This window comes from Heterocephalus glaber, unplaced genomic scaffold (genome assembly GCF_053883595.1).
Source record: "Heterocephalus glaber isolate CG9 unplaced genomic scaffold, H.glaber_assembly_v1.0 deba00001687, whole genome shotgun sequence".
NCBI lineage: Eukaryota > Metazoa > Chordata > Mammalia > Rodentia > Bathyergidae > Heterocephalus > Heterocephalus glaber.
Window position 1 is genome coordinate 10,038,381 of NW_028258412.1, and position 16,796 is coordinate 10,055,176.

At 50.3% G+C, this 16,796-nt stretch overlaps 1 protein-coding gene across 9 annotated transcripts in view; it reads right to left on the minus strand.

The window, feature by feature from the left end:
- The window catches only part of Cabin1 (calcineurin binding protein 1), a 146,777-nt gene that overhangs the window by 29,358 nt on the left and 100,623 nt on the right, over positions 1-16,796 (minus strand). The window lies entirely within an intron of this gene.

Consider the following 16,796-nt stretch of genomic DNA (forward strand, 5'->3'; position numbering starts at 1 on the left):
TGAGCCTGCCTGCCTTGGAACCCTGAATCGTTTTGGGGCCCCAAAGAGCTCTGAGCTTTCTGGGACTTGTCAGCATCTATGCGAGAGAGCCCCATGGGACTTAATTGATCACCTGCACTTGGCTGTCCAAAGACACAGGTATCTGATCACTGTCCCAAAGACAGCCACCCATCTAACTTGAGGCCACTCCTGAAGACCTAAAAGGTTAGGATCTCCAGGACACTAAGACACTCTGATCATGCTCACCCACAGGCCGGCAGGAACCTGCTTAGGTGGCCACAAGCCCCCTTGGAAACACAGGCTTGGCTCATGAGGGCAGTAACATATAAGTATTTTTACACCTGCCACCCCCAGCAGTGGTGGGCTTCTGGCCTTGTGAAGCCAAAGTCCAGCCACCAGAGCTGGGTTATGCTCAAAGTGCTATCAGCTGAGCTGCCCAGGGTACCAAGTGGCCCCAGTGATACCCTGCAGCCATCCCTTCTCAAGACCTAAGCTAACAAAAACCTGCAGGTTATTCCTGTTTCCTTTCTTACTAGCTGTTACCTCAGTCCTAGCATGATCTAACCCCACTCTTCCTCCTGGGCTGAGAACTAATTGTCAACCATGGAGAATGCCAGCTGGTTTGGATGCAGAGGATTTGCCACTGCTCACCTGCTTCGCTGCTGTGGGATACTGGCCCTATGTGACATGACCAGGCAACTTTTCTGCAGTGTGTAATGACAGACTGCTGGGCCTTACAGTTCCAAGCCCCAGTTTCCTTTCCTTCCCCTCAGGGTTCAGACAGAGTGAAACAGGTTCTCTTCCCTGAGGACATGGAACCACCCACCCCTGGCAGCACATAGTACTCCTCCAAAGCCCTGAAGTCCAGATGTCCCCATCCTCACTTGAATTTTCCAGAACTAGAGCTTTTGGTACTCAGAGCTGTTCAGCCTACACTATATAGCTGTGAGGTACCTTCAGATGTTACAGTATCCAACTGTTCTAAATGACAGATGGGAAGGAGGAAAGTGACCTGCCCAAGAACACTTGCAGGCCAGGGCTTGGCTCAAGGATCCTTGTCCTTAGGTCTAGGGCTGCATCCAGCTCAGCAGATAGCTGTGCTATGCCACACTCCAATCCTCAGAGACACGAGAACTCAGGACACACATGGGCACCTGGTGAACACAGGGCCATGACTCCTACCAGTTCCTTTCTGAGAAGAGGATGCCCCCAGAGGACTGTCCCCATAGTTCCTCATAACCAGAAGGAGAAGCCAGGATCTCAGCCAGACATTTGGGCTCTCATGGGCAGGTAGTGACAGAGCATGTCAACTTAGCTTACTTGGTATCTCAAGTCCAGCTGCACAGCAGAATATAGAAAAAACAGAAACAAGGATGGGAGCAGGGGCAAGATGGCTTCCTGGGGAAGAAGCAGCAGGAACTACTAGATGTAGAGGGACTGGGGATTTCCCCATGCAGGGAGACAAGTGGAGAAAAAGAAGCAGCCCACTAGAGAAAGGAGAGAACAGCAGGAGTATAGGATCATGTGGAGGACAATAGATCTTGTGTGCTCTAGGATTGCATGTGGCAGCAGGTATCACATGTGGGCAGTGAGTGACCTTTGTGGAGAAGGGTTGCAGGGAGTCTAGGGGAAAGGAAGAGCAAGAAAGAGAGGCCACCAAATGCTGAGGCACTGACATGAGTTGGGAAGCACCAACCACAACTATGGGACTTTCTGCCTTAATACCCTATGATAAGCCCACTACTGAGGACATGGCTGGCCTGCTGACAGTGATGGTGGTGCCCCTGCAGGGTGGGCACTGTTGCCTCTCCCCATCCTATGAGGGACCCCACATTGCTTCCTTTTCCTGGAATGCCTTCTCCCCCAAGGTATGATCTGATCAGTTAGGGCCCCTGAGGGCCTCCCTGGAGCAACAGGACAGTTACTCTGAGTTCCTCTGAGCCACACCCCCACTTGAGGCTGCATAGGAGAAGATTCCCAGGGTACTGGAGTAGCCTACTCTGTAGAGTACTGCTAAATTGTGTCCATTTTCATCTCAGGAAAGGAGCCCAAATCCTAGAAAAAACACGTGTGACACGCACATTGAGAAAACTAGGACAGCCCATACATCTTCTGACCCCTGGTTCCTGAAAAGATGGATTTTGTGGGCTTTGGGGGCTCTGGCTCTTCTGGCTGGGATAAGTGCATTGGTGGGGGTTGGGGGTGTCTTAGGGAAGTGATGAAAGAGGGGACATTCTGTGACTAGAGCTAAGGCTTCAAGGGGTGACAGTGGCCATAGCCTATACTGAGTGCCTTGTCCTTAGGTCTCCAGACAACAGCAAATAGACATGCTGGTGACTGGGTTGGCTTGACTGAGGCAAGAGCCTAAACAGAGCTGGCACCTACATGGGCATTCACACTCTCAAGAAGGATCATATATCATCACTTCCTCCTGCACCTGATAGCCACAGGGAGGAACCTTTCAGGTTCCCTGGAATAGCCTCTGAAGGGGAGCAAACTCACCCAGGCCTGTTCTATAGACCAGAACTCAGTCCTAAATCTGCAGATCCAGCCCCAAGATAGGACAAATTTGAGATGAGAGCAGAAAAACTCTACCTGGCACAGGACCCCTCATTACACCACCAGGTTCCACCCACCAGGAATGGGATCACCTGTTCAAAGTGGACATACCCGTAGGATGCTCTAGTTGGCAGATGGCAGAACTTGGCCTAGGCCTGACTTTGAACCAGGTGCTTTTCTACAAGATAAGTCAAATATGCCTCTGGTTACCAAAACCTACCCTCTCATACAGACATACCTCTCAGTTGTGAGAGCACAGGGTCTTCTCAGTCTGACCCCAATGTTCTCCTCAGTCTCTAGCCCCGCAGGCCTGCTCACTAAGCTACAAAGCTCCTGCTTTGACAGCTCCCTCTACCAATCATAACCATGGAACTCCCTGTCTTGGACCCTGCAGTGGGCCCACTACTAACGACAGACAGTGACATCAAGGATAGACAGATGTCTATCATAGACATCACTGCTGACAGTGATGGTGCTAGCCCTGCAGGATGGGCCCATTCTATCTTCCCCAGAATTGCTTCCTCTTTCCCCATGAGGGATTCTCAGATTCCACACTGCCTCCCTTGATTTTCCCTCTTGGAATGCCTTCTCCCCAGTCTGTCTGACAATCTGGCCAATTTGCAAGGTCAGTCCAGCCTCCAGGACTGTTCCTGACCACTCTTGCTAAGGACTAGGAGACACTCTTCTCTCAAGCCCATAACACTGTGAGACCCATAGAGTAGAATGCTCGCAGTGCCTTGACTAAAAGTTGAGAGTGATGTTCACACTCCATCTCCCTCTTACTGCTGTGCCCCTGAAGCAAGGGTGGCTCCTGTTTCCTGGTAAAGGGGCTCTCTACCTGCAGCCACTGGAGGACAGCCTTCCCTGCCAAAGGCCTTCATAGCACCACCTCCTCAGGTGCCCCATGCCCCTGAGGTAGGTCCAGGTTCATTCCCCACAAGGCTAGACCTCATGGCACCTGCCCCGTTAAGCCATGCAGAGCCTAGGTCTGAGATGAGGCATGGTCTGCAGTTGGAGGCTGTCCATCACTCCTGTGAGAATGGCTAGGTAAGTCTCTTCTGGAAATGAGTCAATGGTGGCTAGTTCCTGCTGGATATACCTACTGGCCTGAGGCTGCCCACAGCAAGTGGTGGACAATCTTCTCTACAGCCCAGAGCTGGCCTTCCTCTGCTTGGGCTGGTTGAGCAAATGACCCAATGTTCCTAGGCAGTGAGGAGGCAGTTTTTGAAGCCTACAGAATCTGTGCCCTACCACTGTTGGGCTGAGGGCTAAGGGAAGTTCTGTGAGTTCCACCTTCTCTGACCTAACTTAAGGCATATGTACATTTAGAGAACAGCATTTCAAAACTTACTTGTTTGTTTGTTTCCTTTTTTTGTGTGTGTGTGGTACCAGGGATCGAACTCAGGACCTTGTGCTTGCAAGGCAGGTGCGGTGCCACTGAGCTAAATCCCCAGCCCTCTTTTTCTTTTTTTGAGACAGGGTCTCACTATGTAGTTCAGGCTGGCCTTGAACTCACTATGTACCCCAGGCTTGCCTTAAACTTGCAGGGTGATCCTCCTGCCACAGCCTCCCAAGTGCTAGGACTATAGGCATGTACCACCACACCCAGCTCAAAACTCATTTTCAATCAACAAAATTACTAAAATTCCTTCAAAGAGAAATTCCTTCCAATTGGCCTCAATTCATCTCACCTTCTCCACTGACCTGAGTGAGTCCTGTCACCAGTGTACCTTTATGTACAGGGTCCCTGCCCCACCACACACTACCTGGACACAACAGCTATTGTTGTCGTGTACTGTGTGCAGATCAGGCCCTGGAATCCATGGCAGTAATGTGTTTTCCACAAGGGTTCTTATGTGACCCTCACCATAACAGCAAGGTAGGTCTGGACAACCCCACTTTGCAGATGAAGAAACTGAGCCTTGCACACACTGACTGGCTTTGCCTAAAGCCACTGAATGTTATGGGGTGGAGCCAGGTATGAAGAGTGGCTTTGGGCTGACTGAGCCATTCCTTCCAAGATCAGAGAAGACAGGACACACACCACAGAGACCCATGTATATGAAGGAGTCCTGAGTTTGCTCCTCTCCAGAAGTTTCTGGGTCCTAGGGGCACTTGCGAGCCATAGCTCATCACTGTGGTAACCAGGCAGGGGCTCAAATATTTCAAACCTAACACACTCTTAGAAGCAATAAGCAACACAGTCAAACTTTCCAGATAGGAAGGGGGGAGCAGAAGGATGGAGGGAGAGAGGGAGGAGAAGGAGAAGACGATGACAGAAGGAGGAAGAGAAGAAGGAAGAAGAGGAGGAGGAGAACAAGAGAAAGAAGTAGAGAAAGGCAACTTCCCAGACTGAAGCCATTCCAGAAAGGAGGCCTGGCTACAAATCTGTGGAACAGCAGGCAGAAAGGAAGCCCACAGCTTCTTGGGGTTTGCACCCTCCTGCTCAGGGGCCTGTGCTGACTGGGGTATAGCCCAGGAGGGTGGGGTTTGGCCCTGCCTGCCTCCACTGGAGCAGCTGCTCACTCATCTGTTTTCCACTGGGTATGTGAGAAAGGTTTCTTTTGGAAAAAGGGCTGGAAAAATCACTGACCTCATCATCCAATGGGCCCATCTTTTTAGATGGAGAAACTAAGGTCAAAGGGGTCAAACTAAGGTCCAGGACCAGGAGGCCAACAGCAGGACTAAACTCAGGGCAGGGCAGTATCCTTCCTGAAGCAGGGGGCACACTGGAAAGATCGGAGGCTCAGGCTGGACTTGGCCTAGGAACTCTGGCCTTCCAGACCCATCCTACTATCCACAGGCCTGGCCACACCTACAGGGATTCCTGGTTTGAGGGCCCCAATCAGGGCAGCTCCAATGCCATCCACAGCAAAGGATGAGAGCTTTCAGGCCAGACTCTGCTATTTAACCCCAATGTTCCAGGATAAGCCAGGGCCTCTATGGAGCTCGGGCAGCCTTGGGCTCTCTGCTGCCATGAGAATCTTCCAGAAACTAAACCTGGTGGCCCGTGACCTGCACTGAGACACCTTCTTCTACTGGATCACCAGCAACAGTGTGCATTGCTGGCCATAGGAATGAGCACCCAATGAACAAAGCAGAGGGTGGCACTGTCATATCTTCCCCTCTCAAAAAGGTGCATTCTTGGAGAGACCCTCTCTTCCTCCAGCCCAGGAATGGGGGCTCCCAGGACCTGCTATCTCAGCAGCCACAGACTGTTCTTAGCCTTTCTGCCTTTGCCCAGGCCACCCTGAGTGTGAGTGGGCTACATGCCCTGCCATACTTTCTCAGAGCCCAAGACCTCCGCCCAGAAGTATGCCCCCCTTGCTGTTGCCCTCAGCCTGGTGCTGCTCCTCCAGGCAGTGCACCTGGACCTGGACCAGTGTCTTGGAAGGACAAAGCACAGAAGGCACAAGGCTCTGCCCAAGCTGAGACCATTACAAGTGTGCCTCAGAGAAACACAGCAGGGCCACTTGTTCCAAGAGCAAACCTCTGAAAAAGTTTCTTGCAGTGGGAATAGAAGTCTACACTGAAAAAACGTTCTTGTCTTCAGGAATGTTACAAAGTAAGCTCTTCACTGAGCCCTGGAGCAGAGCAGCTGGGAGCAGAGGGGACCAGGACTGAGGTCAGAGCTGTATGTATACACAAACCCTGGCTTCCCTGGGGAAGGGGGGCGGGGCGCACTACTGGGAGGCTGGGAAGAAACTCTGGCGTGGAGGCCAGGCCACAGGATATGGGTCCCCAGTCCTGCACTCTAGTCTGGGCTCTGCCACTCACCAGCTATGTTACTTTGAGTAAGTCATGACTGACCTATCTGCAGGGGCTTCTGTTCCTCCTAGCAGGACTATCCTGAAGACTCAGACCTGGAATTATAATGGCTTAAGAGACTGTCCCCCTCTGCCCAAGTATCCTGGCCTCACCACAATTCTGAATCCACAGTTAAAGGTGAAAGTTGTCTCTAACAGAAAAGAATGTTCAACAGGGGATGAGAGAATAAAGGCTCATATTTGATTATTTTAAAAAATTATACCCATAAATGAAAACATCCTGGCTCTGTGCTGTATCCCAACAGGACAGGCAGGGGCCTGAGCATCCTGTAGCCATGCCCTTGCCCTTGCCTTGTCTCTGCAGCCCCACTGTGTGCTTCTTGCTGGGTCCTTCGGCAGGGAAACAGCAAGTTGTCAGGCAAGAGGAGGGTCTTCTCTACCTGCTGCCTCTGGAACTCTCCCCCTACTCCCAGACAGGGAGGCAGAGATGACAGAGAGGTCTTTGGCACCTGCTCCAGGTTGACACCAGGGCTGAACAGGGCTGAACAAGACTGAAGCTGTGGAGTTCCAAAGTCCACAGAGCTCCGGACATAGGAAGGAAGGAGAGGTCAAGGAATGGCTCAGGACCCACACAAGAGTGCTAACCCTTTTAAGAGTCTTAAAAACGGGACCTCTTTCCCTGGAGAACTTGAAGTGTTTTCTGTTGTTTACTCTGCTTGTGCAGTTGGCCCATGGATCATCTCACAATGCTAAAAATAGAGCTATTGCAGCAATTCCTACTACAGCCAAGAACCTCACATTTCCTCAATTTAAACTTTTCCCCTGCTTTTCTGTCCTTTGATTCCCACTGTGACGGGACTGGGATTTAGGTATTTTAAACTAAGCCAGTAGCACTAGGAATGGCCCTATTGCATACCTTGGGTCATCTTAGTGATGAAGGGAGGAAGCGAAGTTAGGCCAGGTGACCTTTAAGAGTCATAGCCACGAAGGGTGGGGCCAGAAGCAGAAGCCCAGCTGGTTTCTTCACTAGCCAGTGGTGCTATATGTCTACAACAATAGTGACTTGTATTGTGGGGGAAGAGGAAAAGCCACAACCAATCTCAAGTAATTATTATTTTTTTTTGAGACAGGATTTCACTATGTAGTTAAGGCTAGTCTTGAACTCACTGTGTAGGCTAGGCTGGCCTTGAACTCAGCAATCCTCCTGCCTCAGCCTCTCAAGTACTGGCATTATAGTTGTACACCACTATACCTGGCGGTTTGTTTTTTTTGTTTTGTTTTGTTTTTTGGAGACAGCATTTTGCCATGTAGTTCAGGCTGGTCTTACACTCACTATGTAGGCCAGGCTGGCCTTGAACTTGCAGTGATCCTCCTGCCTCAGCTTCCCAAATGCTGGGATTACAGGTGTGCACCACCATGCCTGGCCAATCCCAAGTAATTTCTTTTTTCTTTCTTTTTTTCTTTCTTTTTTATTTTTTTTGAGACAGGGTCTTGCTATGTAGTTGAGGCTGACCTTGAACTCACTATGTAGTTGAGGGTGGCCTTGAACTCATGGCAATCCTCCTATCTCAGCCTGCTGAGTACTGGGATTACAGGCGTGCACCACTATGCCTGGTCCCAAGTAATTTCTTTTGAGAACCTGAAGACACTGGAGCCTTAGAGACAACTCTACCCTGGGACAGGAAAATAAGCAGCATCCTCCCAACACAGCCTCATCTGACATGCCCACTGGGGATGCTGCTCATCCCACAGTGATGTCCTGGTATGCTGTTCACTAGAGGACAGGCACATTTATGCATGATGGGCTCCTCAAATCTACACATCAGCCCTCCTGTATTCCCCATCTTTACTCCCCTGCCCTTGATCCCATCAGCCCACAAGTACTCAAGGTCTTATCTCTGGAGCCATCCACTGGCCACCATTCCTGATGCTACTTGGTTCAGAATACCTAAATCCCTGCTCAAGTGTCACCCTCAGCTTCCTTATCTGTAAGTCAGGGGGACTATGAAGATCCCATGCATTGCTAGGAGTAAAACAGTGCAGAAGGAGTGGGTTGGCAGAGCTCCTGGTGCTTTGGCCCAGCCTGGTCCTCCAGTACATTCATGACTGTTGTTGTGACAGTCTGGAAGACAGTCCTCCATCCCAGTCCTTCTCTTTGTAAGGAAGTCTCTGCACCTAGCCCAGGAGGGCAGGGCCCTGGAGCATCCAGCCAGTTACCATGTATGCATCTTGCAGTTGTGCAGGGCTCTCCCTGGTATGCACCAAGTCTCACACCATTGCTCATGTTGTTCTTTTGCACACAAGCCCAGCTCTGGTCTATCTTTCACGGCATATCTCCCAACATTAACCCCTCATGTCGTCTCCTCACCTTCATATGCTGACATCTGAGCTCCAAAAGGGCTAAGGGCTTAGCCAAACCTAGGGCCTCAAAAACCATGTGTTAAATGGCTCCATGGGAGGTAGCTGGCCCTGGACAAAGCTAGGGGTGAACTTAGGAAAGACCAGAGTGCAGTGACATTGAGCATAGAGACCCTGTGAGGAAGCCCAGCCACAGAATAGCATCCACCAGCAGGTCTGAATAGGCCTGAAGGAAGTACGGAGGGAGGCCAAAGTCCTGTAGGCAGGATAGGCAACAAATGCCAGGCAAGGAGCTAAAAGAGAAAAGCTGAACTGTAGAAGGGACTTACTTAGGGTTTCTACACACTGGGGCCAGGGCAGCCCACTCAGCCCCTGGTCAAAACAAGGAAGGGGTAAGAGATTCCACCTCCTGAAGAGAAGAAAGGCAAAGTGGGACCAAGGCACAATTTGCAACTCTTGCTGTCTCTCTCTATCATGTGTCCACAACAGACACTATGAACAGAAAAGAGAGCTAGGATGTCACTTCCAAAATCGCAGTGACACAGTGACTAAGGATGCAGGCCTTGGAGTCAGACAGACCTGGAATCCCAGCATGGCCACTTGCTAGCTGTGTGATCTTGGGTCATTCTCTTGGTTTCTGCACCTTGTTCAAAGGGGTACAAGGACATTAGCCCTCTGTGGGCCCCTCAGCCATTGTGCCTCAGCCACTGGCACCACTGCTGTGGAAGCACACTCAGCAAGCAGCCTTTTAGAGGCACCCAGAGCAGCTAGGTCAGCTGAGAAGTGCCCTGTGATGAGGCCTAAAAACAGGGCCATGAGCTGCTGTCAAAGGGAAGGGGTCAGGCCTCTGATTAGCATAGAGGATAGCAAACAAATAGGGGTTTGAGTTTTCACAGCCTGTAGAGTCTGTTGGTAATAATTTCTTCATAACATCTAATACCTAAGCCATACAGACATTGAGAAAGACCAAAGAAAGCACCCCAAATAAAGCTCTCAATGAGGCCAGTCCTGCAATAACTGCCATGGAGAGCCCTCCCTGCCGGGCCCCCAACAAGGCCAGACTGGGCCAGGCACAGATGTGCCAGTGTTGCAGCAAGGTAGCCTCTATTGTTGTTGCTCCCAGCCCCAGGAGTCCCAGCCCCTACATGGGTCTGTGTGAGGGGGCTATCATATGGATGTGGTCAGTGTAGCTAGCCAGCCCCTCAGGGCCATGGCCAAACAGGCCTTATGCCCAAACTAGCCAACAGTGTAGTCCCACACCTACCTAAGGCCCCTCTATCAGCCTGGTGTCCTAGCCTCACCTCCTAGGGCAGGGCTGATTCCTGTGTCCTCCTGCCCACTGCCACGGCATCCTCCCCATCCAGCCAGTGGATAACATTCCTGGATGGGGCAGCTGGGCCAGTCCCATTGAAGGCACTAGCAGCTCCCTGGCCTTCCTCCCTCCCTCCCTTGCTTGGGCAAAGCTGCTGATCTCCAAGCATGGGCTTCAGCACTAGGCACAGTGAGGTTCACACCCCTCCTCCAGCATGGACTGGCCAAGCCACTTTACCTCTTAGCACTTCTGAGAAACAAGAACCAATAATCCAGCCTTGTGGGTTGGGCTGTGGATCTGAGTCCCTGTTGACAATGTGGCAGACTCAGGACCTGACACACAGCATTTTCAGTAGGTTAACGTGCTCCTGTAAGTATGTATAGGCACAGGGACAAGCAGAGGTGTAAGCAGAACCAGTCACAGCTGGTCTTGGGTGGGGACAGGTGATGTGACTCTTCCTATCATGATATTGTCTGGTCCTGATCAGAGAGGATAGGTGGGAAGGCCCTATGCTAATGCTCCTGGAGCTTGTATTCCTTTGCCTGGGAAGCTGGAATTGGGTAGAAAATATTTCTTCCCTAGGTTGTGCCTTGTCTCACTGATGTCTACCCACATCAAGGACTGAACTTGGGGGTGGTGTCTGGAGGCAGGGGCTCTCCATAGGCCCACCAGACATGGCACCTCTTGAGAGCCAGAGGGATGGAGAGACAGGAGGAATAAGTCTGGCCTGAGCTTACAGGGGAGGCAATGCTGGGCTGAATGTGAAACAGGAAGCAGAGACACTGGGACCTGCCATGAATGGATTCCTGGGCACCTAACCAGGATATACCTGTTTCTGGGACTGCTGCTTCCTAGTTATTCATCCTAGGGAATTCTCAAGTGTGAGAGGGATTCATGGTCATTCGGCAGGTTCCACCAGCTGGGCAGAGGAAGAGGGAATAGTGGGAGTGCAATGGTAATGTTTTAGATGAAATCCCTGCCTTGGGCTGCCCAGGTTTGTTTGGCTCCAGAGGATATCCCCTAACTGGCTCCCCTGGCCTCCAATGGCCCACTGGCTCTCTCTGAGGAGTAAGAGCATTGGCTGAGGTCTGGCCTGGAAGGTGGGCTTCTGTACCTGGCATCTGCTCACTAGGTGAGAAAAGGGGGACTCCCCCAAGGTCACAAAGCCAACTAGTGGCAGTTAAGAGTAGAATGGGTGTGAATGATACTTGCTGCAAAAAATGGAGTGCTGGGGGTTTTCTCTTTCCCTCTAGCTCTGGCAGATGGCCTGATTTAGACCACATCAAGGCCCTTTGTGAATGCTCAGGCTGCAGAGCTGAGGACAGCACAGGGCACAAATATTGTACTTTAAAGAAACAAAGAAGGTTCATGATGAGTGTGCCTCCCGTTCGTCCAACTGACAGAGTTAGGATAAACAGAATCTACCTGTGGATAACACCTACCTACCTATCTACCCTGCACAAGGGGTGGAATCACTGGGAGCCAATCCTACATGTGTACAGTGTCTATGCTCTTCTGGCTGGTCCTGGGGCCCAGGGGCTGCTGACCTGAGCAGCAGGCAGGACCCACATGGACAGGAGCAGCTGTAGGGAGGCAACACACTCAGGACAGCCCCAGCTGGCCATCACTTCCTCTCTGCTCTTTCAAGCTCAGGCCACGGCTGCTGCCCACCTTGCTCAGCCTCAGAAACATGAGGCAGTGCCAACCTGGTCTGCGGCTCCCTTTGCTTCTTTCACAGAGGCTGGAAACTGGGTTGATACAGGAAAAATCCCTGCCTGCTAAAATAAGCAAACATTTTGGGGAAGGAGAGCCATCTCCGGCACGGTTACTATGGGAACATTTCTGAATCAACTACAAGGAAGGGAGAAAAGTTTACCCTGGACAAAGTAGCCTGGCTCTGGACCACATAGGCCTTCCTGGCTGCCTGCACAGAGGTACATACACCTCCACAGGAAGCCTGAGAAGCTTTTGGGCACCCAAAGATAATCCCTCAGCATCTATGGTATAGGCAGTAGCCTAGCAGCACCTGCCATCCAACCTGCCATTTACTTTCCTGAACCCTTCTCCCCAGGCAAGGGCAGCACCTCGGCTCTTCCCTCTGCAGCCTAGCAATGGGTCAGGAAGGCAGCTGTCCACACCTGCAGGCCTAGCCCAAGCCTCACTGCCTATCCCCAGGGAATCTGTGTCTTCACTGAGCTACCCTCTTTGCACAGCTGGCCTTGGAGGCCACCTCTGTCACACAGCCACATGCCTTCTGACGGTCCCACCTAATGCTGCAAAAGGATGGGCAATGGTGCCCATCAACAATGGTCCCAATCAACAATGTTCAACAACTTCAGCTCTGTTTTGGCAGAGATCAGACTTTCACCTGTACAAGAGGGCTGGAGTCACAGGGTCCTTCAACTGGGGTACATCCTACCCTGGTGCATGTCTCAGTCCAGGAGCTTTGATCTGCTGTTCCCTCAGCCCCATGGGCAGGGATTTTCCACAGCATAGGTGGGGTGGCAGGAAAGGGCTGGGTAGGAAGTTTTCCTTCTCTATGGACACTAATTCAGTGTGTGCAACAGTGGGACTGGATTTGTACCAAGTTCATTTCTCCCTCATTCATCCATGTGTCCAACCATAGTACTTGGCCTACGACATGCCATGTTTGCAGCACTGTGGAGGACCAGCTAGCTGGGGGCAGGCTTGTGAACATTAGAACCAAAGGTCCCATTTATTTGAGTCCCTCAGCACTCACCCACCTCTGCCACTGGCCCTTTACACACTCCGTGAAGGCTCAGTCACCTGCCTCAGGCCCAGCCTGAAAAGCTTCCCTCCCAAGAGTACCTTTAATCCTAGCCTCTCTCTCCTGTGCCTTCCTAGATGAGAACTACCCTATACCATGGCAGTGGGAGCCCAGCTTCCCGCCCCTCCCGTGTGCCCTGCAGCATTCCACAGAGGCCCTGTACAAAGATGAAAAGATGTATAAGCCTCCCGTGTCCTATGGCAAAGGCCAGGGGTCTCCCTGACCCCCAAACACCCAGCAATGACTGGACTAGGAGAATGTGCTTGGAAGCCATCTATTCGAGAGAAAGAGATGAATGGAATCAATCCACAAATACTCAGTAAGCACTTCCTCTGGACCAGGCTGGCCCAGACCAGGAGGCTCAAAGAATATATAGCAACATACACTAGGATGCTTGTGAGAGCAAACACTGGGCCCACACGTGTGCCCACCTAAGGAGATGGCAGCAGCCACAAAGTGCAAGATGGCTTGTGCTTCTCATATGGAAACTCCACGATTTAGTGTTGGTGAAAAAGCAAGTTATTGAATAACACACACACTATGACATACTCATATCTATATACACACACGTATTTTAAAAAACAGAATAGCCAGACTGCTCACTGTACCTCTGAGAAAGACACAGTGCTTGGGATGGGAAAACAAGAAAATATAGGCTCTGGTATGTGACTGAACTGTTGGCAGTGACAATGTGGTCCTATATGATTCGCACAATTTTTAAAAACTGTCATTAAAAAAAGTAACAGGAAGGTCCTCCACCTGGGCCCTGAGGATGAGGAGGCTACCCAGATAGCTAGGTGCCTAAACACCCAGGCTGGGCAGTATGGATAGCCCAGAGCAGTAGACCTGCAGGGATGGCAAGTCAGGGCACCTGGTCACTCTGCCTTATTCTACATGCATGCCATTATTTGAGCTTTGCTTCCCTGGACAAGGCAGTAGACCCCAAGGCACACAGGAAGGAAAGGGAACAAATCTGCTGACTCTGACCTACAACCACATCTGTCAGAGACATAGCCTCATTCCAGCAGTCAGCCAAAGGCTGTCTTAAATGTTCCTCCATCAACATGTTCGTTTTGTTTGTTTGTTTGTTTGTTTGTTTTTTGGGTACCGGGGATCGAACTCGGGACCTTTCGCTTTCGAGGCAGGCGAACCACTGAGCTAAATCCCCGGCCCATCAACATGTTAGTAAACAGTTTCCTCACACTTGGTAAAGGATGCTAGACAGACTTGCATGCTGAGAGCACTCATAGTCTGCCAATACATGTCAAGCATGGCTCAAGGAGGCCAAGGGGCCCAAGAAAGCAGAAAAGGCTAGAAGAGGGGCCCAGAGTGGTAAAAGTAATAGGTTCCTGGAGCTCGCTGACCAGAAAGAGGCAAAAACACTCAAAGCACCAGTCCAGCCTTCCGCAGAGGCCTCTGGCTAAGAGGGAGGTGCTGCTCATGTGCCAGACCCATGTGGGGCCCTCCCAGCCTTCCCTCTCACAGACACAACCTGACTGCCTTTCCGTAGGACTCATTTTCTGCAAGGTCTCAGAAATCACAGGAGCTACAAGAAGTCAGCCCAGTGGCAAAGAGGCCTAGAGCCCCTGGTCCCAGTTCAGATGTGTTCCATGGGAGCAGGCACCTGAGGGGTTGGCTTTCTCTTCATCATTAGATAGGCTGAGTACCTCACTCATGAAGCAGACATGTTGGCTTGGTCTTTCTTTCCAATATCCCTGTACTGTCTTTAATGGAAAAGTATCAATAATAAGGGAAGATGGGAGGGAGTGAGGGGAACTACTTTCTTGGGAACCTACTATGTGCCAGAAACTGAGATCAGGGATACTACTCCACTATCTAATTTGGTTCCTATGGTTACTCTTCAAGAAGGGTAATGGAAAACCACTTCCTCTTTCTCCACTGTCTAATTTGGTTCCTACAGTTACTCTTCATGGTAGGTAATAGAACCCCTCTCCTCCCTTTTTTGGAAACCCATTTTACTAGATGCATAACCTAAGAGCTCAGGGAAATTAAGCAACTTGCTTTCTAGGTCTAACTTTGGCCTAGTAACTGCAGAAATATAGGTTTGCAAAAGGTCCCGCTTCACTAATATATAAAAAGTTCTTATAAATCATTAAGAAAAGAACCAAAATTCTGTGGAAAAGTGAACATGAGTCAAAACTGCACAGAAGTTAAAGCCGCTAACATGGTATCATGGACAGTCTCAACTCAATGAATGCAACACAATAGATTTTCATCTACTAGAGAGAAAACGTTAGCTAGGCATGGTGGCACACGCTCATAATCCAGCTACCTGGGAGCTGAGGCAGAAGGATGGCAAATTACAGACCAGCCTAGACAACTTAGACCCTCTCTCAAAAAGAAAATAAGAAAATAAAAAGGGGTGGGGATGTAGTTCAGCAGTAGAGTGCTTGCCTAGCATGCATGAAGGCAACGAGTTCAATCCTCAGTACTGAAAAAAGAAAAAATTTAATGATACAGAGTGTTGATGAAATATGAAAAAAAAAAATGAACCTAAAGCGGGGAAAGTGGGCCAGGTCTTTGGAGGGTGGTTACCAAGACTTTAAAGATATCACAAACCCTTTGACCCAGAAATTTTATTTCTAAATTTTATCCTATAAATAGACTCCTACAAATGTGCAATGTTGTATACATGAAGCACTGTTTATAGTAACAAAAGACAGAATATCTACATGCCCACCAACAGGATATGGGTAAATAAATTCTAAGACATCCATATGTTTAGAGTATTGTGCAGCTATTAAAGAATGAACAGGCTGGAGATATAGCTAGTGGTAGAACACTTGCCCAGCATGCGTGAGACCCTGGGTTCCATACTTAGCATCACAATCACTGATAAAATGAGCAAGTTTTAAAATACTCTCCAAAAAAGGCAAAAACATGTACTTTTCCCCCTTGTGTCTACCTATATACACTGGCTTAACTTTAAGGCAGATGTCCTCTAGAAGGACACAGGTGGACAAAGAACAGTGGCTGCTGTAGAGCAGAGGCTAGGGCCTGAGCACGTGGGTGACAGAATGCTTCTCTTTCATGGCAATTCCTTGATACCATGTAGACTGATTACCAATGACATGACTACATGTCTATAAAACACCAACAGAGAGAGGGTAGACAGATGCAGGGCTTCTAGGGTCGGGAGTCCTCACTGGCTCCAGAAGGTCACAGCCTGGAAGAAGGGAAGAGTTAAGGACCCCAACACTCCCACCACCTGGCTGCCTCTTGGTGGAGACCTGCCTGCCATGCATCTTGAGAACCAGCCTCTGTGACAGCCCTTCAGTCTGAGAACTGCCCTGCTTAGTGTTCCTGATCAGGCTGATCCCACCCTTCTGGTTCTCTGTACATATCAGGAAATCAGGGAAAATATAGAAAAAAACCAACACTGAGAGGTGCTACATGACTTGCCAAAGCTACCCAGCTGGGAGTGGCCATTGCTGCGAGGGGGTGGTGGACGATGGGTAAGGAACTGCAGGTAAACATGAATGAGGATTGTTCTTCGAAGGGCAGAACAAGTGTGGGCTAGGCCTGGCACAGTGTCAAGAAAGGCAGATGTGGGCTTTTAGGGACAGGAGGCAGATAGTTCTGGGTGGTGAAGCGGAACAGGTGGGCTAGAAGGGCACTGAAAGCCTAGCATTTGGGCAAACTTGTTTTTTAAGCAGTAGTGTCAGCTTCAGTTAGAATCTCTTTAGTACCCAAGATCATGCAGGGGAAAGTGGAACTGCTCCAGAGGAGCATTGCTATAGGCTTAGAGTCCCCTTAGAGCCCCCAGTGGCTCTAGAGTACACACCAAGCTTACCCATGTCTCTCCCTGCAGATGACAAACTGGTGCCTAGAGGGGATAATGATTTGTCAGAAGTCACTCAGCAATCAAAGCCCCATACCAAAGTCTGGCACACTCTAGCCTGTGCCATCCTGCCTGCCCTCTGAGAATCCTACAAACCTGTGGCCCTGGGAATGCCCACCCACGGAGGGTTGGTTCACACGCCTTCAATGA